General features: G+C 36.6%; 1 pseudogene; it reads left to right on the forward strand.

Annotated features, from left to right (window-relative positions):
• The first annotated feature begins 1,234 nt into the window (after positions 1-1,234).
• LOC138382886 (vomeronasal type-1 receptor 90-like) lies at positions 1,235-7,853 on the forward strand (annotated as a pseudogene).
• Positions 7,854-8,473: the final 620 nt, after the last annotated feature.

The following is an 8,473-nucleotide window of genomic DNA, read 5'->3' on the forward strand; positions in this document are numbered from 1 at the left end:
AAATCGTTCAGTGAAATTATACAAGGTGTTCTGATACTATAGATATCATAATTAAGTTTGAGGAAGATTATCTTTATTATTGAAGACCTAAGTACTTTTCAAGGCATGGGAGGAGATCCCCGTATTGAGTGCAATCTCAAGAAAAGGATCAACAGGCAATTATTTTGATGCGACTTTATGGTTATCATAAACTGATTACAAGTGTGTTTATCCTCTTGACAATTCAGTGCTGGACTATTAGGAATCCTCTGCTGAGATACAGAGTTAACACAGGGGTCTCTGAGATGGAAACTAAATCGGGAGAGAGCCAGCACCATTTTTAGGTGATATAGCTGATAGAGTTTTAGTAAGTACAATAATGCCCTCCAAATATGTCCATATCCTAATTCTCAGATACTGGGAATATATTATACTTCATTGAAATGCATATATAAAGTTGCAAAGGGGATCTAAATTGCTAATTTGCTGATGAAAAATAGTGATATGCTGAATCATCGTGGTGTGTCAAGATGTCTAATCACAAGAGTCAAAAAATGTGACAGAGATGAAGAATTGAAAGTGTCAGAATGATGGCATGTCAGAAAGACAACTAGATATTATTTCCTCAGTTGTTTCTTTTCAGGAGCCTTTTCCTAGTAGCATAAAATTTCATTCAAGTCAATGGTACATACAATAGAGTAAGTTTGTGTGATAATAGCATCAATGTGTTCAATAAATATAAAATGAGAGACTGTAGTACAAAGACATGATTTCTGAAAAGGGAGGCCCAGGCATAATGAGAGTATAGATAGTGTGCATCATATATGGGAAGATTGTGGATGTGTTCACACTTTATACACACATATACACCTATACATATATACATACACATATAAAATTTGGTATAGAAAATAATGCAGAGGTTGGATTATCAAGAATTTATATGAGACAGTCAGGGCTTATCAAGAGTAAGAGGGTAAAGGAAAATTGAAGATAATTTTGATTACTCAAGAGTGAACATTGATGATGTGAGATCTTTTTTTTCAGATATGCAGAATGTATTTCCTCTTTGCCATTAATAAGAACACACTTTCCACTTATGTTATCATTTGAAAATGCCTTTTTTCCCCAAGCTGGCATTGCAGTCTCAGCCAAAACCTTCCTCCTTGTCTTCCTCATCTTCAGACTTCTTACGGGTGGCAGGCCTAAGCCCACTGACCCCATCACCTGTCACTTGACCCTCCTCCACTTGGTGATGCTCCTCACTGCAGTGGATCTTTTGTCTTCAGATCTGTTTGAGTCACTGAACTTTCAGGATGACTTCAAATGTAAGGCTTTGTTCTACCTGAGCAAGTTGATGAGGGGCCTCTGCATCTGCACCACCTGCCTCCTGAGCATGCTCCAGGCCATCACCACCAGCCCCGGCACCTCCTGGTTGGCAAGGTTTAAACAAAAGTTTACCACTTACATTATCCATGTTTTCTTTTTTTTCTGGTCCCTCAGTTTGTCTTCCAGGAGTAACATGATCTTCATGTAGCTTTGTCGAACATAACGCAGAACAATCTACTGAATGTAGGTAAATAGTGCTCACTTTCTCCAGTGAGCTCCATCATCAGGGGGCTGTTTTATATTCTGGCATTCGTCCAAAATGTCTTCTTTGTGGGAATGATGCTGCTCTCAAGTGCATACATGGCGACTCTCTTGTCCAGGCACCAGAAAGATCCCAGCACCTTCACAGCACCAGCCTCTCCCCAAGAGCCTCTCCAGAGAAAAGGGCCACCCAGACCATCCTGCTGCTGGTGAGTTGCTTTGTGGTCGTGGACTGGTGGACTTGAGTATTTCATCCCTCTCAGTCACGTTGTGGGCTCATAACCCAGCAATCCTGGACATCCAGAAGCTTGTGGTCAATCTCTATGCCACTGTCTGTCCTTTGCTACAAATCAGTTCTGACAAAAGAATAATCTATTTTCTGCAAAATATACCATCAAAATATATAAAATATACCATTTTAATGAGATTTTAATGGAAAAAATCTTCCGAAAAAAATAGATTCTTTAATTAATTAAATTAGTCAAGCAGCACAGGATTCTTTTATCTGACAATGTGTGAAATTATACCTTTATTATATTTAAATACTTTTGAATTTGGCACTGCAGAAGGCTGTTTGACTTCTTTAATTTAATGTCCACCAGACTTTGATATATCCAAATCAAGTCTCTTACTCTTTCATTTTCATTTTTAACTTTATATACAAAAACACTTCTTTCTTCTTGAAGTGCACTATTAGGAAGCTCTTATGAGTAACCAAATCACTCAATGTTGTTTTCTTTAGAAATTATTTTAATTTTCCCCTTTTTTGTTAAAGGTAGGTTAGCTAAGTATCCAGTTTTAGCTTTAATGAGACTTTCTCTCAGCTCGGTTAATACTTCTCTGTATGCTTTATAAAAGCTGTGAAAATTTTGTTTTCATCTTTGTAAATTATCTCTTTGTTCTCTCGCTGATATTTAGTGTTTTCTTCCTGCTTGGTGTTATGCAGGAAGACTATTATTCCTTTTATTAATAAGTATTTTTTAAATTTTTCTCTTTGTGACACATTACATTTCTTTTCTTTTTTTTTTTTTTTTTTTTTTTTTTTTTTTGAGGCAGAGTCTCTCTCTGTTGCCCAGGCTAGAGTGAGTGCCGTGGCTTCAGCCTGGCTCACAGCAGCCTCAAACTCCTGGGCTCAAGCGATCCTACTGCCTCAGCCTCCCGAGTAGCTGGGACTACAGGCATGCGCCACCATGCCCAGCTAATTTTTTCTATATATTTTTAGTTGTCCAGATAATTTCTTTCTATTTTTAGTAGAGATGGGGTCTCGCTCTTGCTCAGGCTGGTCTCGAACTCCTGAGCTCAAATGATCCACCCACCTCAGCCTCCCGGAGTGCTAGGATTACAGGCGTAAGCCACCACACCTGGCCCACATTTCTGAATTTAAGAATTCATGTCTGGTTTTAAATTTTAGAAACTTATAAATCACCAACTCTTTGAATATTGCCTTTAATTTTTTAAATATATTCTGCAGAAAAAATTAGATTTGTTCTATTCCCTTTTATTCTCCTATTCTTATATGTATGATTATATTTGTGTTTTCTATTACTTTTTTCCTTTCACTAAATTTGACTATATTAATTTTGTTCTATATTCCAATTCACTAGTCCTCTCATTAGCTCAGTTTAATGTTTTACCCACATGTGGTATATTAAGTAGATTAATTATATTTTTAATTGTTTACTTTCCATTTGGGTCTTTTCCAAATATGGCTTGTCAAGCTTATAGTTTCTTTTTCTTTTCACAGAATTTTGTCTTTTAAAAAAAAATTTCCCCATTGTATTGACATTTAAAACACAAGTCCTGTAACTATGTGAAGCATAAGTCATAATTTGGTTCTCATTTATGGGAGATACCACATTTGGAATGTCTGCAGTCAGTTTATGTCTTTGTTTTTTCCATCTGCTTTTTGGCAAGTTAGAAAACCTGCATAGATTTGGCATCCTTGCAATCATCCATATTTAAGAGGAACACTTGCTTCTTAGTTTGATTAATTTCTGGATTGTTCTTTTGGTTTAATTCTGTACCTGGGAAGTTCTTGTATTTTTCTTTCAATGCTATTAAGCAGTGTAAGGATTCCTGTTACTTTCTGAGGATTTTAGCTTTCTGCATTAAAAGTTTTTAGAATATATAGTGTTTTCCCCAAAAGCACAAATATCAACAGAGTACACATGAGGAAAATATTTCACATATATTTTCTGAGTCATAAACAGCACCTCATAAGAAATCCCAATTTACTTCATTTAGAACACACACCTCCCCCAATATACCATAAACTAATAATAATTTGTAGGGTCAACTTTTTAGTAATAAAAAATATTTTGCATAAATTTCTGAAATTATTTTACTCCACTGCAGAAAATAGTACCTATATATTTCCACTGTTTGTCTATAGCATTAAGCTAATATTGGAAGAATTATTTACCTGAATTCAGGTTTGTTTGTTTCTTTCTTTCTTTCTTTCTTTTTTTTTTTTTTTGAGATACAGTTTCACTCTGTTGCCTGGGCTAGAGTGCCGTGGCGTCAGCCTAGCTCACAGCAACCTCAAACTCCTGGGCTCAAGTGATCCTCCTGTCTCAGCCTCATGAGTAGCTGGGACTACAGGTATGTACCACCAGGTCCAGCTATTCTTTTCTATTTTTAGTAGAGATGGGGTCTCAGTCTTGCTCAGGGTGATCTTAAACTCCTGACCTCAGGAGATCCTCCCACCTCAGATTCCCAGAGTGCTAGGATTACAGGCTGGAGCCACCACGCCCAGCCCAAAGTCAAATGGCAGTTTCACTAATTTTCCTTATATTCAGTGACTCATTTTGTCTCACACAGTAAATATGAGTGTTAAGTAACACCATCGTAGTCATATTTTCCATCCTAACAAATGGAGAAAATTTTGAGTAATTTATTGATTAGGCTAAAGCCTCATTCTATATTTCCATTCCAGATTATTCCATGTCAAGTGTCTAGAATATTAATTTCCATGAATACTACAAAATAGAAATAAATGTTTTGGTGAAAGTAAACTGAAGAGATAGATTATAAGAATAGGCATATAGATTATAATATTAGATAGATTATAAGATCAGATAGATTATAAGAATAGGCATATATACAATGAAATAGAATATGTAGTCATATAACAAGAGAAAATATTAATTAAAATATTTTAAATATAAAAGTTCAGTGTTAAATTGTTTAAATTGTAAATTCAATTAACATTTCATGAAGAATTAATACCAACATCTCACAAAAACGTGCAACAATAGAAGAGGAACATTTCCAACTTCATCCCTTAGCCAATATAACCATATTACCACTTGTAACAATAATATCACAAGTAAGGAAGACTATGCACCAATATCCCATATGAATATAGACATAGCAATCCTCAGGAATACTAGCAAGCTGAATCCAGCCACACATAAAAGTGATTATGTACCATGACCAAGTAGGATTTTTTCACAAATGCAGTGTTAGCTTAATGTTAAAAAAATCAACCAATGTATTTTACAATATTACTCCAGTAAAGGAAAAAAGGTAATGCTTTAAATGGCAAATGTTTGTAAAATCTAACACCTATTCATGATAAAACACTTTGCTGACTACTAGAGAAGAACATCTGAGACCTGTTAAAAGAATATAAGTAAAACCTACAGCTAACATTATACTTAATGGTGAAATGCTGGGAACTTTACTTGTAAGTGTAAAAACAAGACAAGAATTTCCACCTTTACCATTCTATTCAACATTGTTCTGGATGAAAATTATACAAATAAATAAATAAATAAAAATAAAATCCTACAAATTAAAAAAAATGAACTAGTATTTTATTGCCATAATGTATAAAATGTGTAAGGAATTTACTACAAACTTGCTTAAGCTAATAAACAAGTTAATCAATGTCACAGATATAATATCAACATACTAAATTAAATAGCACTTTATATAATAGCAGTCAACAAACTGAAAATTAAATTAAGAAAAGAATTTTCATTAATAATAGTATCACAAAAAGGAAACATTTAGGGATGAATTTAACAAAACAAATGCAAATAGTTTACAATGGAAAATTATTTAAAGTGCTGAAAGAAATAAAAGTAGAACTGGATAGACTGGGATATATCCAGTGTTCAAGGATAACAACACTGAACATTAAGATGAAGATGGGCCGGGTGCAGTGGCTCATGCCTGTAATCCTAGCACTCTGGGAGGCCGAGGTGGGCGGATCGTTTGAGCTCAGGAGTTCGAGACCAGCCTGAGCAAGAGCGAGACCCCATCTCTACTAAAAATAGAAAGAAATTATATGGACAGCTAAAAATATATATAGAAAAAATTAGCCGGGCATGGTGGCGTATGCCTGTAGTCCCAGCTACTCGGGAGGCTGAGACAGGAGGATCCCTTGAGCTCAGGAGTTTGAGGTTGCTGTGAGCTAGGCTGACGCCATGGCACTCACTCTAGCCTGGGCAACAGAGTGAGACTCTGTCTCAAAAAAAAAAAAAAAAAGATGAAGATGCCCAAGTTAATCTACAGAGTCGATGCAAATTCCCAAGTAGTTTTTCTGTAATAGAAATTGACAGGCTCTCTCTAGAATCCATGTGGACATACAAAGAAAATTAATTACACATAATTTTGAAAAATAATAACAAAATTTAGTAACCTTACACTCTGATAGCAATTTTTACTACAATGTTACAGTAACCAAAGAACATAGTATGAGCATAAGGGTAGATTCATGCAGATGAAAATAATATAATTGAAGCCTCCTTAATAAACACAATAATTTGTGATAAAGTTGATTTTGTCAAACATGCCAAGAAATTTCAGTAGGGAAATACTTTTTCAACAAATGATGTTGGAAAAACTGGATATTCACGTGGAAGAGGAGGAAGTTGGATCCCTAACTTGAACCACATTCACACAAAAATACTTGAAATGGATTATGTGCCTAAATGTAAAAGCTAAAACTACACAATTCTTTGGACAAACGTTAGAGTAAATTTTTGTGATCTTGGGTTCAGTAAAGATTTCTTAAATAGCACAATGAGGAAGAGAAAAAAAGTGAATTGTACTTCAAATTGAAAACATTTGTTGCTCAAACAACATGATGATGAATATGAAAAGGCAAAGTGCTTAATGGGAGAAAATATTTTAAATTACATATCTGATTAGGGTCTAGTAACCAAAATATATAAAGAACTCTTATAGATCAATAATAAAACAACAGTTTACCAGTTAGAAATGGACAAAGGATTTGAATAGACATTTTTCCAAAGAAGATATACAAATTGCCAATTTGCACATAAAATATTCTCAATATCTTTAGTCATTAGGAAAATACTATCAAATCACAGTAATATAATAAAACGCACTAAAATGGCTACACCAAATGCAGGAGTTCAGAGCACCGGACTAAAATGCGTGTCATGAAGGGCAAGCATGCTTTATTAACTTTTAACTCTGCCCTTAGCACAGGGTCTCGCACTTAGTTAAAAATATTAACAGTAAACACTCCCTGAGTGAATGCGTGAATGCCTGGAATGTCCTGGTTTGACTCCCTCAGAGTCTGGCTCTTTTCCCACACAACCAGCCTGAGTCCTACCTGACCAGAACTGAACATGCTTGTGATTGTCACCTAATCTGGCCACGGGATTTTGACATATATGGGACACCTGGCTCCTTCTCAGAGACTCCCTGCTCTTGAGATCCCTGTTCTTAATGCTAATAAATGCTTCCTGTGCCAACTTCCTAGAAGTGATAATTCTTTCCAGACTAGTATTAGAACTTTGAAAACAGTGAATAGAAAACGCTTTTATTTTCATTCTTTGGTCCTGGGTTTTATTAACAAGGTGCAATCTTGTAAAAGAGATTGGATTAGTTTTAGCTGGAAAAAGAAAAGTGTGGGTAAAGGGTATACATATATAGGTGTGGATAAATCATGTACGTTGTTTTGTTCTGATTAAGTGACACATTATTGCAGAAAATTAAAAAACAGAAAAAATATTGAATGGAGAAAATACAAATAACCCACAATCCCACCACTGAGAATTTACCTCCCCGAACTTCCCGGTTTCTGGTGTTTGTGTGTGAGAGTGGAGCAAAGGCGGACACTGGCGCTTGGCTTTCGGATGGCATTTCCACCACCACCCCCAGCTCGGCGCTGTGAAGGCGGAACAGAAAAGCCACTCAGAGGTCACCCTGTTGGTCCACCTCCGGTGCTCAGGGACTGGCAGCAGGCCAGAGACAGGGAGTGGAAGGACTTTGGACTCATGTTTGCACCGCCGCAACACCTCTGATTTCTCCTCTCCTCCCCGACCCGCTCTCTGCCTTGGAAAGGTCTCAACTCAAACCTCATCCTCCTTCTTTCTCGACCGAGGGGCGCCATCCACCTCCTGCACAGCCCAGCAGCGATCGGCACAAGCGGTAACACTGACTGAGGGGATTAGTTTCTCGATTATGAGGGGAACCACATTTAGCCCATTATACGGATGAGGAAATTGTGGCTCAGAGACCCAAAATCTCTGAGACAGAAAGTGATGAGACCCAGGATACTAATGTAGACTCTGTAATTCCACTCTTGATGCGAGCTCTCTGCCTGCTGGCTTCGGGACTAACCAGAAAAAATTCTGAATCCAACTGATTGAATTTGTGTGTTGAAGCGTAGCATCTACCCTGAAAGTATGGCAATAGTAAGTTTATAGTTCAGTATTAATCACCTGCAGGGAACACCTCCAATAACAAGTACTGACAAGGTATAGAAATCAGCCCCCCAGGAGGCCCTCCCCTTTTCATATTCTATGACCCTGTGCTCTCTTTCCCAGCAGTAGCAAAATAGTCTAACTTCCAAATTCAGTTTGGTTGTTTTTAAACTTTACTTAAAATGAATCATACAGAATGCACTGTTGTATGGGAGACT

This window comes from Eulemur rufifrons, chromosome 4 (assembly GCF_041146395.1).
Source record: "Eulemur rufifrons isolate Redbay chromosome 4, OSU_ERuf_1, whole genome shotgun sequence".
Taxonomy (NCBI): Eukaryota; Metazoa; Chordata; class Mammalia; order Primates; family Lemuridae; genus Eulemur; species Eulemur rufifrons.